The sequence below is a fragment of the Grammomys surdaster genome, unplaced genomic scaffold (genome assembly GCF_004785775.1).
Source record: "Grammomys surdaster isolate TR1022 unplaced genomic scaffold, NIH_TR_1.0 126115, whole genome shotgun sequence".
NCBI lineage: Eukaryota > Metazoa > Chordata > Mammalia > Rodentia > Muridae > Grammomys > Grammomys surdaster.
Genome location: NW_021620923.1, coordinates 5,452,067 through 5,468,708, shown reverse-complemented (window position 1 = coordinate 5,468,708; position 16,642 = coordinate 5,452,067).

The following is a 16,642-nucleotide window of genomic DNA, read 5'->3' as shown; positions in this document are numbered from 1 at the left end:
AGATGAAATGTGTATAGCAGAAATATTTACAATACCCAAGAACTAAAGTACCCATGGTTTCATGAATGAATGTTATGAATGTTAATTTTGATGAATGAACTCAATGGAAAAACAGGGACCCTCAGGAATAGGAATGAATGAAATCCTATCCTTTTTTTTTTTGGCAAACAATAACTGGACTCTAAATGATCATATTTTCACATATAGACTAGATATGGGAAAAGCTATTGTATTGAACATAGAAAAGTTTATTCCATAGATGTGAGTCTAGATACTTTAAATAATGTATTTTGGAAGAGATTGAGCACAGCTAACCAATAGTATTGATTTCTATTTTTCAAACATAAGATATCTTAAAAGGTGCTGTAGAGTGGGGTGAATGCAGATAAAATAATTTTCAGTGTATTTTTAATAGCTACATATTTATTTACTTCTTTTTGCTTTATTAAAAATAGATTATTTTTCTCATACTATATATCTGGATTATAGTTTCCTTTCCCTCTTCTTCCACCGGTTCTTCCCTATCTCCTCTCTGATCTGAATTCACTCCCTTCCGTATATCACTCAAACAAACAGGCTTCTAAGAAATAACAACCAAACATCTAAAATTATATATATATATATATATATATATATATATATATATATCATCACTTTGAAGTTGGACAAAACAAAACAACAGAAGTAAAATAACCCCAAGAGAAGGCACATGAATCAGAGGACCACTCATTAACGCAATCAAGTGATGCTAAATTCACTAAATTGAGATCTATTTTATATGCACAGAGGACCTAAAGTATAACTGTGTCGGCCCAGTGTATGCTGATTCTGTCTTTGAAAGTTCACTATAGCCTGACTCAATTGTCTTAGAGGGCCTGTTGTCCTCGTATATCTTCTTTTTCTTCTGTTATCCATTTTCATTCTGTCTCTTCTAATGTGGGATCCCCTGAGCTCTGTTGCCTGCCTGCCTTTTGTATTTGTTTTATACCATAAAGAAATTGTCAGATATACTGAATTTTATCCCTATAATTTAATTTTAATATCTTAAAGCATGCTCTAGAGTGGGGTGAATGCAGATAAAATAAAATGTGAGTGCTAACACTCACACACACATCACACACACAGGCGTGCACGCTCATGCATGTGTGTGTGTGTTTGTATGTGTGTGTGTGTTTGTGTATAATGAAATTAACCATTTACCTAGTCAAATGGAATGAGTGACAATAGTATTGGCAATTTGCCATGTTTAAAGAAGACAACTGAAAAAATTGTACTCATAAGAGTTGTAAGAATTCAAAAATAAATCTATGGCTAAAGAGAAGATTTAAAATATGCATAGCATCAGAAGGAATGAAATTATCAGGACAACTTAAATACATTCATATGAGCACGTTCTTCTGCCTATTTTGGCATGAATGGTCTCTCAAGTTCTCATATTAACAAAAACCACACTGATCCTTACAATTAAAATATGACGACAGTATAATTCCAGGTCACGGAGTTTATGGAATGCAGATGCACATTGCCATGTGGATGAATAGGGAAGTGCTGGTTCCATCAGAGTCATTAGATGATCATCTCTGGAGCCATCTGCTGTTGTTTTTCAGATGTACCTCCAAGGACACAACAGAAGTTTAAAACAGTAACTCCATTTCTTACTATTCGATTGGCTATAAGAGATACTCTTGTTATTTCCACACCTAACATATTTTCTTAAGGTATATTTCTCAGAATTAAAATAAGGTTTATATTTCTTTTTCAAGGGTGAATATTAATCATTGCTGTCACATTAGGTTGTCTCTGTTAACTATAGTGCCCATATGATATTATCACTCAAATTAATAATAAAATAATTATCAGCAGGGGATTAAAGATTAATCCATATGTTTATATGTACATATGCATCTTATAAAAAATAATATACACATTATATATCACATTCTTAGATAAATAGTAATTATCTGAATATGCCCTGTGAGTGAAACAGAATTTTTTTGGAAGATTAAGCAAATATACATATAAAAATATAAGAGAAACTGATATTTTACTTCTTAGAATCTAAAAAAGCTGTAATGTTATTTAGAAAAAAAAAGCAGATAAAGTAGGTGATCCACAGAACTAAGTGTCTCACTCTTTACCCAGAGAGATTTTCCAGAATTGGAAAAGAAAAGCACTCATTTAAGAATATAGTTGTCTTTCTAACTTGCAGACAAAGGGAACGGATTCTGGTCAGATTTCGTTTGCTAGAACTCATAGAGTAGAACTCACAAATGATGCAAATGTGCAGCAAACAAGCTCTAGACTTACAAATGTGGTTATGCGAGTCTGTACTGAATTACATAGTCATGGCAGACATTTGGACATTATTTGATATTGGGCAGAAGCTCAGTAAAACGAGGACAACATATGAAATGTAAATAAAACATCCAATAAAAAAATTAAAAAAAAAACAATAAAGCTAGGAAGGCAGTGAATAGAAATATATAAACTTAGCATTTACTGGATTCCACACATTGCTTCCAGAGCTCTGATTCCAATTAGTTCACTGTAGACACAATAAAACATGCATCATCAGGTCACTAATACTAAGCATTTTTTTAAGTCAACTATAGCCAATAGAAATATCTATCCTTATAATCAGTAAATTTCAAATGAGAACAACTTTTTCAGATATTTTAGATTACCCACTTATTAAAAATACCCTGTTTGCTTGGAGTTATCTACCTCCTATGACTCTTACAGTATGTCTGCCTATGTTTTTCAAATAAATTCTTGAGCATTGAAGGGAATGGTTTGATAAATCACCAAATTTAAATATGAATGTTCAAAGTCTTTACTGTGAACATTGACCAGTAACATGACAGCAAGCACAGGACTAACCTGCACGAACTCAAACTAGTCAAAATCCCAGCACTAAGAAAAGAAAGTGGATACAATGTCCCACTTCTAGTCCAAAAGCTATTTACAATTAACAGAGCCTGGGAAGTTTTCTTTAAAGGCATGGTAATGTGTGCATCATGCAAACTTCAAGGTAGCCTGACACCCAGGAGTAGTTGGTCAAAACAAAATGGAATCAAAGATTCATTATTCAAAGTTTGTTTTGATATTTTTGTTATATTATTTGCACATATTGTTACTCCATTTTGAATTTGGTTTGATATGTATTGATAATAGATACAGAAGTGATAGATAAATAGATGATAGATAGATAGATAGATACATAGATAGATAGATAGATAGATGATATAAAAATGATAGTTGATAATTAGAAATATAGACAAATGATAGATAAATAATATAATGTTGGTTGGGTAGTGAGATGTGAAAATATGAGAAAATTAGGAAAGAAAAAATAATAAATTAAAATAGTGTATGAAATTCTAAAAGTATAAACATAAAAAAGAAACAATATGAACAATAATGTACAGTAATAGAAAAAAATAAGTTAATCAAAAAGATAAAAATAGAGCATAATAATATGAGAAAATTAAAGTTAAAAAACATTCTCCCAAAAATACATTGTTGAAAGAATAGAAAATGAGAAGCACAATATTTGTAACTATGAAGAAAACTGTTGGGTAATAGTAACAATAGTGTGAGGTTTCACAGTTCTGGAATCCTGAATTCCACCAGATATGAACCTTTGATTGCTGCTGCATTTTGTTGGTGATACTTACCACCATTGTCATGTCTGGGTATTTTTGAGTCCATCATCTTTGCTTCTGAAATAGTTGGTATCCTTATTTGCAAAGCTCAGATGCTTGCTATCAAAATAGATTTTACTTTTATAGTCTCATAGATTCAGCTGACAGTGCTCCACAACAAATAACACATTGTGTTTTTTCAATTCCTGCTGTAATTCTTGATGTAAAGCCATACTGAAAAAAAATCCTCACTGTCTTCTTTATTGTTTTCTTCTCTACATGTTTCATTTTAGTGGAATGAGATTTCAAATAAAACTAATATATAACAACTAATATATAATTATATAATATATAATAATATATAATGATAATATATTAAAATATTCTTTTATTTATCAAAGATATTGAAAGGTAGATTTTTTTCAAATGATATTTTTGTATTCTTCTAGAGTGAAACAATTTGTTCATTGCAATACATAGATTGAGCTTGAAATAACACATGTCCTACCTCAAATATAAAGAAAGTATTTATAATTCTTTGAAATGTCTAGTGTAAATTTATTTTTAATTTGCTATGTATCTCTAATTTGTATGCAATCTAGACTGTGTGTGTGAGTGTGTGTGTGTGTATGTGTGTGTGTTGCATTCCCATAAATCATTCTTCCCTCCTATCCATCTCTTCACGCATTTACTTGGCTATTAATTTTTCCATTTTTGCATCTGTGCGTTCATCAACTATAAGGAGACTTATGAAGATGTAGAATACTCAACAACAATTTTAAAGTGTATTTAACCAAGACATTGAGGCATTAGAAGAAATAGCCATAATGAGGTCATGCTTCTGAACCTTTGCAATTACTCCTCATATATTCAGTATTCCATACTGTACTGAAACTTGGCTTTTGAAAGTACATTGTTTTATTTGCTCGGGAATTACACACAAATGAAATCAGTCTAGAATTTATTCTTTTAAATTCTGTGAATCCTTAATTAAGTTTTGGACACAAAAGAGTAGAAGACATTATTCCTTAAAATGCCTCTTTATTGTTGTTTATTCATGGTAACTAAATTTAGCCAGTAAAGTTTAATCTAGGAAATTGTAGTGATTTAAATATGTAAACTGAATGAAATATCTAAAGTGAGCTATTAAGGCAAATATACCACTAGTATTTTCTGTCTTCATGCTATTTTGACACAGAAACTTCCAACATATAATAATAAAGTTTGAATTTGGCTCTAATGAGGAGATACTTTAAACTACAAATTTTGTAAAATGCATTACATTTTTTTTAATTTTGAAAATTTCAAAAAAATAAACACACATATGTGTATATATGTATATATACACTTACATATATTACTTTTTTTCCCTACCTGTTCATTTTTCTTCTTTTAATGAATTGTTATTTTTTATAATTTAGATTAAATGCAGTAAACAAGGATGGTAACTACTTTAAAGCCCATCATTTTTCACACATTTAAACTTCCAGGTAAATTATTGACTAGAACTACAGAAATGTATGAAAACTATTATTTACATGATCATTATTTAAAAGAATGTCTTCTCTAATCTTTTTAACATTTCCATACACAAGCATGTCATGAATTCTTTAATGAATTCAAACACATGTAGTACGGCTTCATCTTTTTTTTTTTTATTAGTTTGAGTCTATATACTTCATCCTTGCAGTCCACATGGAGAGTGGAAGAGGCAATCAAATCCTCCAAAATTGAAGTTAAAGATAATGTTTGGGAACTCAGGAATAAAATCGAGTCATCTGGGATGAAAGGCAAGTAATTACTTGCAACTATTAAGCTGTTATTCTAGCCAAATATTTTTGTTCTTTATTTTTTTTCTTGAATCACAAGTACCTCAGGCCTTATTTCAAATTCACAGGAAACAAGTGATAGATCACGCTAAGCTTTCATTTTGTTTATTTCATTCAGAAAAAAAACCTGTGTCTTGAGAATAGAATATTTCTTTACATTTTTACAGTGACTTTTGTTAATAATTATGAATATTTCGCCCACAAATAAAGTTATTATTCCTTGATTTTTTCATTAGGAGTCCTTGATTTTTAGAAGCTTTGGCTCAGATTTGATAGAGATAAACCTTTCCATCATTTTAAAATTTACTGACCTTTCACTAGTTTGGGGAATAAATCTATGAACTTGTTGAAGCCTTGGTATATATCAGTAGCATGGGATATATCTTCTTTTTGTATGTCTGAAAGTTTAAGATTAGATCTTTTACTGTGCCCCCATTTATTATTTTTTACTTTCACATTCTTTGCTTCTGTGGTCTAATTTATCTGTCCTTAATTCCCAATGTTCTAGCTTCTGTTTGATAACTTCTAGTTAAGGATTTCCCTTGAGTTTTCTAATTTCATTATTGAATTTTTTCCAGCTCTATCTTCATTTCAGCCAGCATTGCTTTCCATATTCTATAAAGAACAAGAATTCATCTATATTCCTATTTCTTTATTGGTTCATTTTATTTCTCATTTTATCTAGCTGTTTATTTGTGGGTTTGGATGAATGATTTAGATATTTATGGTTATTATATTTAGTTCATTGAACAGTTTACATTTTTTAAACTAGTGTTCTTCGATGAAGTTTGTTTGCTTTTTTGAGTTTTGTGTTCTGTTGTTTATCAAGGTACTACTCATTTGGCAGTATTTCTGAATGACTATGGTATTTATGTGTTATGGCTTTTCATATGGTGTTTGTGTGATGAGACTAGGCATGTGAACCTCTGGTGGTTTTGAGCCTAAAGAATGATTTAGCCTACCTCAGGCTAGACAAATATACATGGTATATTGTTTGGTGCCTGAGGAGATATTCTAGGAATTCACCAGGGTAGATAGTTTAATAAATGTGTGATCTTGGCTAGGACTGGATAATGGATACACATTAAGTAAGTATAAGTGAGTATACAGGAGGGGAAATTCTAAGAATAGATCTATCCACACAAAGAAAATCATAAATAGTACTGTAGAATTCACAGACCACCTGAAGCTCAAGAAAAAGGAAAACCAAAGTGTAGGTACTTAGATATTTCTTAGAAGGGTGAACAAAATACTCGCTGGAGGTTATACAGAGTCAAATTATGGAGCAGAAACTGAAGGAAAGTCCACCCAGAGACTGCCCCACCTGCAGATCCATGGCATATACAGTCACTAAACCCAGATACTACTATGGATGCCAAGAAGTGCATACTGAAAGGAGCCTGAGATAGCTGTCTCCTGAGAGGCTTTGCCAGAATCTAACAAACACAGAGGTAGATGCTCACAGCCAACCATTGGACTGAACACAGGGTCCCCAGTGGAGGAGTTAGGGAAAAGATTGAAGGAGCTGAAGGGGTTTACAACCCCATAGGAAGAACAACAATACCAACCAACCAGACCTTCCAGAACTCCAAGGGACTAAACCACCAACCAAAGAGTACACATGGAGAAACCCATGGCTCCAGCTTCATACGTAGCAGAGATGGCCTTGTTGGGCATTAATGGGAGAAGAGTCCATTGGTCCTCTGAGGGCTCCATGCCCAGTGTAGGAGAATGCCAATGTGGGAAGGCAGGAGTGAATGGGTGGGTGGGAGAGCACTCTCATAGAATCATGGGGAGGCAGGATGGGATAGGGGTTTTCTGGGGGTAACATGGAAAGGGGATATTTGAAACGTAAATAAAGAAAATATATCCAATAAAAAATCTGAAAAATAAAAAAAGTATTTAGATTGCTTCATACTTTTTTATTTTATTTTCCTTTTAATTATTGATGTATAGTCATTCAAAATTAATACTTTATTATTTATTTTCTGTGCAATTTACATGATTTCTTCCTTGCCACTTCTGAATAATTGTTCTATTATTTTTCTGATTTTTATTGACTAATCTGGAATAAAATTTATATTTTAATATATCCAAAAGGACAGTGATATTCATTTCTAACAAGTTTTTATTTTGTTTCCATTCAGATTTGTACATAATTTCATTGTGAGAATAAACTATATTCTAATTATCTACTATGTATTTAATCAGTATTTAGACTGTATCCAATTTCAAACTATTTTTGATAGGGTAACAATGAATATGAATCTGCATCCATTTTTATTATCCTGGAAAACATTATGCAAAATCAGATAAACAAGGCCTGGGAAGACAAAAGTCCTATGGTTTTTATCCTTTGTTCATTCTGGATTATGTATTTGGACATTTTTTTCTAAGTGAGAGTGTGTAGATTATAGGGTAGGAAAGAGGAAATGCGCCATGAAAGGAATGGACCAAGAATAGAAAGAGCTATGTTATACAGACAGAGAGAACCTTAAACATATGAAAAGGGGATATAAAGGTGGGAAAGATGGAGAAGGGAGAATAAACTGATAAATTGATATATGAAAAACGCATGTGAATCTTGTATTTTATATACTAACTCTAGAGTAAAAGCAGCAGAAGGATAGACAGAAATCTATATTAAAAGAAAGACATAGATATAATTTATAAATTATAGCTATATGTGTGTATGTGTATATATATATGTGTGTGTTTGTGTGTTTTTATGTATATGTGCATGTCTGCATGTGTTTGTGAATATTCGTGTATGTGTGTATATCTGTATGTCTGCGAGTTTCTGGGTTTGTATGTGTGCGTTTAGATATGTACGCACCATGTGCATGAGTATATGTGTTTGTGTGTATCCATATATGTTTATGTGTGTGTGTGTGTGTGTGTGTGCGTGCGCACGCGCATGTGTGTGTGTTTCTGTTTGTCTGTGTGTGATGTCTTTTGTTTTCTGATTCACTTCTTCTACCTCTGAGAGAAAATATTTGTATTTGTGGAACACACAGATTTTAGGTAACACAGTGACTGATGATCGTTAGCTACCTTTTTATATTTTATATTTTTTCTCTCATATGTTATATCACAACTGCAGGTTCCCCTTGTTACTTAGTCACTCTAGGAATGTGGATTGTAACATAATAATTCTTTATAGTTTACATTCCCTTATAAGTGAGTACATACCATATTTGTAGATCTGGGTCTCGGTTACCTCACTCAGATGTTTTCAGACTTACCCATTTGCCTACAGATCTCACACTGTCATTTCTTTGTAACATCTGAGTAATAAGACACTGTGATTGAACCACATTTTCTTTATCAATTCTTCATTGGAAAGACCATCTAGATTGATTACAGTTTCTGGCTGTCACAAGTAAAGGTGCTATAAACATAATTAAGCAAGTTTCTTTGTGGTATGATAAATTATCATTTGAATATTTGAACAAAAGTGCTGTACATTAAGTCTTAAGAAATATTAATCTGTGATTTCCCAGGAAGGTGGTATATTGATTTCCACGGTGAATGTGAAATGGTTGCATTCCCCCCAGAAATGGAGAAGTCGTCTGCTTGTTCTATATACTTTCTAGCATGAGCTGTCACTTGTATTATTTTTATTTTAGACATTCTTGACAGATATAAGATGAACTCCTAAAGTTGTTTTCATTTACATTTCCCTGATGACTAAGGACATTGAACATTTTTTAAGTGCTTCTCAGCCATTTGACATATCTCTGTTTGAAATCAACTGTTTAGATCTCTACCCCATTTTAAGTGGATTATTTGGTATTTTGATGTCTAGTTTCTTGAGGTATTCACATATTTTGGATACTATCCCTCTGTCAGATATGCAGTCAGTGAAGATCTTTTCTTATTCATTAAGCTGCCATTTTGTCCTATTGATAGTGTTTTTTGCTTTACAGAAGCTTTCAGTTTCAAAAGTGACATTTATTAATTATCGAACTTAGTGCCTATGCTACTGATGATCTGTTCATAAAGTTGGCTCCTGTGCCAATGAGTTTGAGGCTATTCTCCTCGCTGTTTTCTATTAGGTTCAGTGTAACTAGTTTTGAGGTCTTTGATTCACTTGGACTTGAGGTTTGTGAAGAGTGATAGATATGGATCTATTTACATTATTCTACATGCTGATATTCAGTTAGTCCAGCACCATTTGTTGAAGATGCTTTCTGTTTCTGATGGTATATTCTGGGAGGTGGTGGCACACACATTTAATCCAATAACTCTGGAGTCTGAGGCAAGCTGATTCCTGTGAATTCAAGACAATCTTGGTTTACAGAACATCCTGGCTCTAAAACAGCCAGGGCTACAGGAATTAACCTTGTCTCAAAAACCAAACTAACTAACAAGCAAGGGGATAGTGGCTCATGCTTTTAGTTCCAGCACTCAGGAGGCAGAGGCAAGTGAACTTCTGACTTTGACACCATCCTATTTTATAGAGCAAGTAAGCTACAGAGTCTACAGCTTCTTAAATTATCATTTTCCTCCCCTCTGAACTCCATTATTTCTTATGATATATGACCCTGTAAATTATCTTCTTCCATTAAGTTGGTATTATATGTTTTAGATATAATTAAAATATTATGCATTGCAGTATTTATATATTGACCTAATTTTACCTGACATTCAGTATTATAATATTTTTTCAATAAGTGAAGAAAATCACTACCAATTTTATTTTGAAAAAAATTAATTCTTGACTTTAGAATTATGTTTGTTGTTCTAAAGACAATTATGCCTAAAATATTAATATTCTGCACCTATTTTAACCCTTGTTTAAGTGTTCTTTATGTTGGATTATATCATATATTGAACATATTAAGTTATACTTTTCTTTAATATTAATGAAAATATTTTTAACTGTAAACACTTTTAATATTAATCATGTTGTATTACTATCTATGTCAGGCTATGTATATCTTCCTACTGATTACCTCCTTCACATTTATAACTTTATCTTGATTTACTAATTATAAATTCAAAATATGAGTCCTTGGGATTAAACAGAACAGGAATGCTAGCTTTCCCTGCTCCTTAGACATTTCTATTTCTATTAAATACTTTTTTCATTCTAATATTCTACAAGCATTAAAATTGTGAAATTTATTTGCTCTAATTATTTGGTATTTTTTGTGATATGTTTGCTGCACATAGTAATATGCTTTAAGCCACTATAGCCATGTTCATTTGCCCTCAGAACTCTATGCAATACTACTATGTTGGCTTTTTCCCACTTTCAAATACCACTGATGATCTCTTTATCTGTCACAATTATTTCTTTTTATTTTTTTGGTTTTTTGAGACAGTGTTTCTCTGTTTAGTCCTGGCTGTCCTGGAACTCTGAAGAGCAGGCTGGCCTCGAACTCAGAAATCCGCCTGCCTCTGCTTCCCAAATGCTGGGATTAAAGGCGTGTGCCACCACTGCTCGGCTAAATATTTCTGTCAGAATTATATTTCACAATTATTCCATGAAGTATAACCAAAATAATATAATCATTTTTTCTATTATTTGTTAGATTCAACTATATTAATCTTAAATATTATTTTAACATATATATACAATAGTCCAATATGGCATCCAAAATAATTTTGGGGAAAGCAGGTCAAGAGGGAAGAAGATAATGAACATTAAAATTTATAACATGAAAATAACTACTTTTTAGATTTTGGGTGTAATTGTTTCTATTAGGTTTTTAATCTATTAAGTTATGTTTTATATTAGATGACATTTCACCTTAATCATACTAATAATCTATCTTAAATTTGAACATGAGTTATAGCAGTACCAATTATACTAAATTATCAATGGTAATTAAAACTATAATATATTACTAAGTTTACTATAAATATATGCATTCATGCATATGCTTTATAAGATATGCAAAAAACCACACTTCTATGTTTGCATTTATGAATCTCAGACTGATTTAGCATGAAATTTGTTGTGCTAAATATTCATAAAAGAGGAGACCTTGAAATTGACTTGACATGTTAATATCATAGTTGATAGTGGGTCACGTTACAGTTAAATGGGGATTTTATTGTAACTAGACATGGTGCATTTACCTTCTGAAACCACTGTTGCTTTAAACAATTATATGAGGCTGTTATCAGCATTTTGAAGAGGATTGTTTGAAAACTGCTAAAGTTTCTGGTATTTACATATGTCCAAGTTTGATGGGCCTTTGTGCTCCAGTATTCTTAGTATGTAGTAAGAATGGAAATTAAAAAAAATGGGAAAGCAAGTAGATATGCAAATTTACTACCATGAAATTTTATCTATCATTTGAAACTCTATATTGTATATTTACTTTATACCTTCGTTTCCTAAATAAGTAATGAAACAATAGATATCTTCCAAACAGAAACATCTGGCCACTGACAAAATTATTCATCTTCTTCCATCTTAACAATGTAGTACATTTTGTTACTATAAGTTTGTTTCTTCTGAAGTCAAACTTCAATCAATATTTTTAAGGTAGCTGCAATATTCTAGTGCATTGAACTACATTATACACAAGTGTTAATATTTTGTTCATTACTTAGGAAACAATTATTGGTTACAGTTGACATCATAAGAAAGGTTACATCTATTAAAACAATCCCTGAGCTCATAATTAGAACCATGTAAATAATGTTGACAGCTAGGTTTAATGCCTTTTTACTTGATTTTTAATGGACTTATCTTTAAGAACAAAGTGAAGATGAAGATCTTATCATTTTGTTTAGATCACAAATTGATTTATACATGGTCTTGATGATGAGACAAAAATTCAGTATTAACATTTCTTATTAACTCTCCCCAACCCTTTATATATCTTTCAAATTCTGTTTATATTTATTCACAGCAGAATGAATTTCTTTGAGGTCTGTATAGATTTTGGCTTATTTCTTCAAAAATGTACTTGACTGTAATAATGCATCTTAAGCAGAATACTTCAAGGCCAAACAAAGTTGTTCTACATAAATAATAGCTTCAAATTATTGTCTTCACAAAAATCAGTTAATTGGTAATTCATTATTAAGCCAACTATATGATATAATGGTTACAACACTAGCTTTGCCAAAGTTTCTAGATTAAAGAAAAACAAGAGTTTGACCCTGAAAATTTCTTTCAGAGTAAAAAAATGCAAGTTATTGAATGCTCTCCAATTATGCATATTTTGTGTATGTATGTACATAAGCATATAAAACTAAATGTATGTTTTATATAGTATGCATATAAAGTATCACATATGTTTGTAAATTAATTATATGTGCTTATATGTATTAGTGGTTATATAAGTTTATCTTGAATTAGAAATTAGTTTTCACAAAGGACAGACAATGGTGTCTAGGACTGCTATCTTGTTATTAATTACAATATTTTAAAGAAATTTATCAGATATTGTCTTATCTTCTTATTAACATCTAAATTTTGATCAAAGAATTACAATATCATCCATAAACAAATTATTATCTATTTTATTTTTTACATCACTCATTATGCACATACTGATTCTCTTTATTTTTATTTTATTTCACATATTTTAATATTTGTATTCTTTGAGAATTCCTTGCAATCTGTTTAAAGACGGTTGATATAGGAAGAAAGAAAAGAGAGGAGAGAGGAGAGGAGAGGAGAGGAGGGGAGGGGAAGAAAAATTTGAAAGTGATTTGGGCTAGCAGAAAGAGAAGACAGTTAGTGACAGTTGAGCCAGAAGCTGAACTGAGCCTGAGAAGTATTGAAAGGAGACAAATAAAGAAGAACCCAAACAAATAGACAAAGTGGCATTAAATGTAAAAGGAGAAGAATTAAAGATCAAAAAACATTTATAGAAATCTACACCAAATATTGGAAAAAGCTCCATGGGAGCTGATGTGGACTAATGTCCAATTCCCCTTCCCATACTGAGTTATTCTGTGGCTTAGGACCCACGGCTGTTTGTGAATTTACCACTAGCCTTGTGAGCTGTGCAACTGAACCACACACAGTATTCAGAGATACTGTTTACTTGTAGCCATCCAAGATTTCTGTCACTCATACTCTGTCTGGATCCTCTTCTGCAATTAATTATCCCTGAGCCTTGGGAAGAAGGGACAGAGAATCTTTTTTATGTTTTTTGTTTTTTTGGTGGGGGTTGTTTGTTCCTTTGCTTCACATAACATCATTGAATTTTTTCAAATTTTATCTGTTAAGTATCTATTTCCAATATATGGTGATTAACAAATGCACAAACCTGGCCAGGGTGCCAAGATCTGTGTTCTTTTTGACAGTGCAAAGTCTCTTTGTTTAAGTGTACATTTTGTTATGAATACTTTTTTCTAAATTATAGTTAGAATATCATAAAATGATAGATTCTGAATAATGAAAGACAGAAAATGTAAATACTGTATCAAGCAAATATAAGGTATAAATGAGTTCCCTCTCAAACACTAATAAATCATGTTCCATGTGGATATCTTTGTAGTTATGGAAGGCTGGCATTAAAGCTGACAAAGTACAAGCACTGGAAAGAAGTGAGCATGAGGCTTAAAGCCTGTTTGCTGTGAAAAATAGAGAACAGCATCTAGCCACAGGAAGTCAGCTAGAAGACCAAAGAGACTGTACAGAACAAACTACTAAATACAAAACAGTATTTTATGCACACTTATTTTCATTCTAAAAATAGTCATTCAGCATTTTTAAGGACCTGTGGAGTAAAATATTACAAAACATATTCAAATTTCTCCTTGAAGAATCTCATGCTGAGTAAAACTTCGTGAATATACATTTCTATTTCTTGATATTCATAACCTAATATTAAGCAACACTCATAAAATAAGAATGTACTAGGCAGTACAACATTAAGAACACTTCTTCCAGCCTCTCTCTCTCTCCCTCTCTCCTCCCCACCCCCTCTTCTCCTTTCCTCTCCTCTCCTCAGAAACGCTTAGATGTAAGGAATACTAAAGTAATAAAACAATTTTGCTGGCTTTAATATTTTTATGGCACATTTGAAAATGGCTCAAATTTATATTGAATGTTTTAAAGTAACCAGTATAAGTGTAAAATATATTTTTGTGGTATAATTACATTTGGCAAAATAGAAAAGATGTCTAGTGGAAAATTCTTGTGAAAACAGAATGAAGGTTATAAAGTAAACGTGGTATTTATGAAATTCTATTATCATTTTCAGGTTTACATTCATCATTTCAAGATAAATACATTATGATGTCAAATCATCTCTGCTTCTTTATATAAGTAAGAAACATTATTATTATATTATATTGTATTATATTATATTATATTATATTATATTATTATATATTCTAAAAACTTCTGCATTAAATACATCCATGTAGTGTGTGCAATAGTATTGCAATGGTAAAGGTTCTCTATGAACAGAGCTGATATATTGAATACATACTACAAAGGGAATTTATTAAATTTCTTTATAGATGGCTTACTCCATACAGTGTCAATCTACAAAGGCTAAGAACCCAGAATCTTCTCAGTATATAAGGATAGAACATACAAAAGCCTAATTCTAGCCCTGAAGGCCATAAAGACAACTGAAGAATTTTCAGTCTTTAGTCTGTATTGGGGAAGCTGGTTTCGATGTCTGAGGAATTGTAGCCAGCAACAAACAGAGAAAATGTGCTCACAAGCAAAGAAGAAAGACTTGCTAAGAAACTAGATGTTCCCTATACTTCTCTGAACCTTAGTTAAAAGGCACTGTCCATTCTAAGAAAGTCTTGATAGCTCAGTTACTCCAGACACTCAAAGACAAACCAATGCCTATGTCTTTGTAATTCTCTTCCCCACTAAGTTTAAAACGAAGATCAACAAGTATAGGTAGATTAATTAATCAACATTATAGAAATAAAGTGCAAGAATGTTTAATCTGCTCTACAGAATTTGTTGCAGATACTTTTGGTATTTCTTAATATAGACAGAAGCTCTCTATAATTTGGGGTTTTAAAAATATGTTTCATTTTTTGAGATTCTTATGCACTGTATTTAGAACTCATCCAGTGTCCCTCCCTCAAATCTTCCCACATAAAACTTCTTCATGTCTACTCAGTCAACACGACCATGTAGTGTTGATATTTCAGTATCTTATTTTCTGAACTTTAGCCAGTTGTGGGTTTCTGTAATCATCATTTACCATAAATACAAGCTCCTCATATGAGAGTTTGGAGACTCATTGCTGTCTGGTTACAATGACAAGTCATTGAAGTCAGTTCAATACTATGTTTATTTAGTAGCATAATAGCCATATTTTAGTTTTTCTCTTGAGAACAATGTTCAGGCCTGGGTAGCTGCTGGCCTGTCTATCCAGCCATTTTATGCTCTTACAAATGTTACAAGGAAACTTTCTCATATGTTAATTTTCCTATTACAAGAAAACTTGATCATGTGCTATGACTGGAAATCTTTCTTATGCCTGAATTGATTGCATATTCTGTTACGTTCTTTGCTTTGGTTTTCTTGTGAAACAAATCACAATGATGTCATTTAGAACTGCTCTGTATACTTAGACACAATATACTTAGATTTGAACCAACCATCCAGCAGCACTTCCTGCACCTGTGTATGTCCTTTTACAGATTTTGTCTTTAGAAGCTGCCCCTTGGAAGGACTTCAACATAAGAGAGACAACTGCAACAAAATAAGTAGTCATTTGGAATAAGTTTTCCATTTGGAGTACTGGACTAGTAAAGTTTTAAGTTCCCAATACTTCCCTGGGAATTGACATCTTACTTGGCAGGAAGAGATATGTACTCAAATAACTGACATCCTGGTTTTCAAGTTTAAGACATGATTGTTAGGTAAGACAAGTCATCCACCACATTTAAATAACCTAACCAATGGGAACAGAATAAATGTACAACAAAGGCATGTTCCTGTGGAAGTCCCCTATCACCAAATCATTGGTGTAATAACCTGGCACAGATGTTTATGGATGCCTGGTTTTAAGCCCTGTAGGATTCTGGCTGGCTATTACAGTCAGCTCTCCAGTCTGGTCTATAGGTCTCTTCTCTCAGTCATGGAGTGAATGTCCAATAAACTGTCCCTGTCTGAGTGAGTTCAGAGTTCGTGTGGTTTGTGAGGCAAATCCTGAACCTACACACTCTGTTCAGATCTGTAATTAATTTTAATTGGATTGTTTATTTTTAATT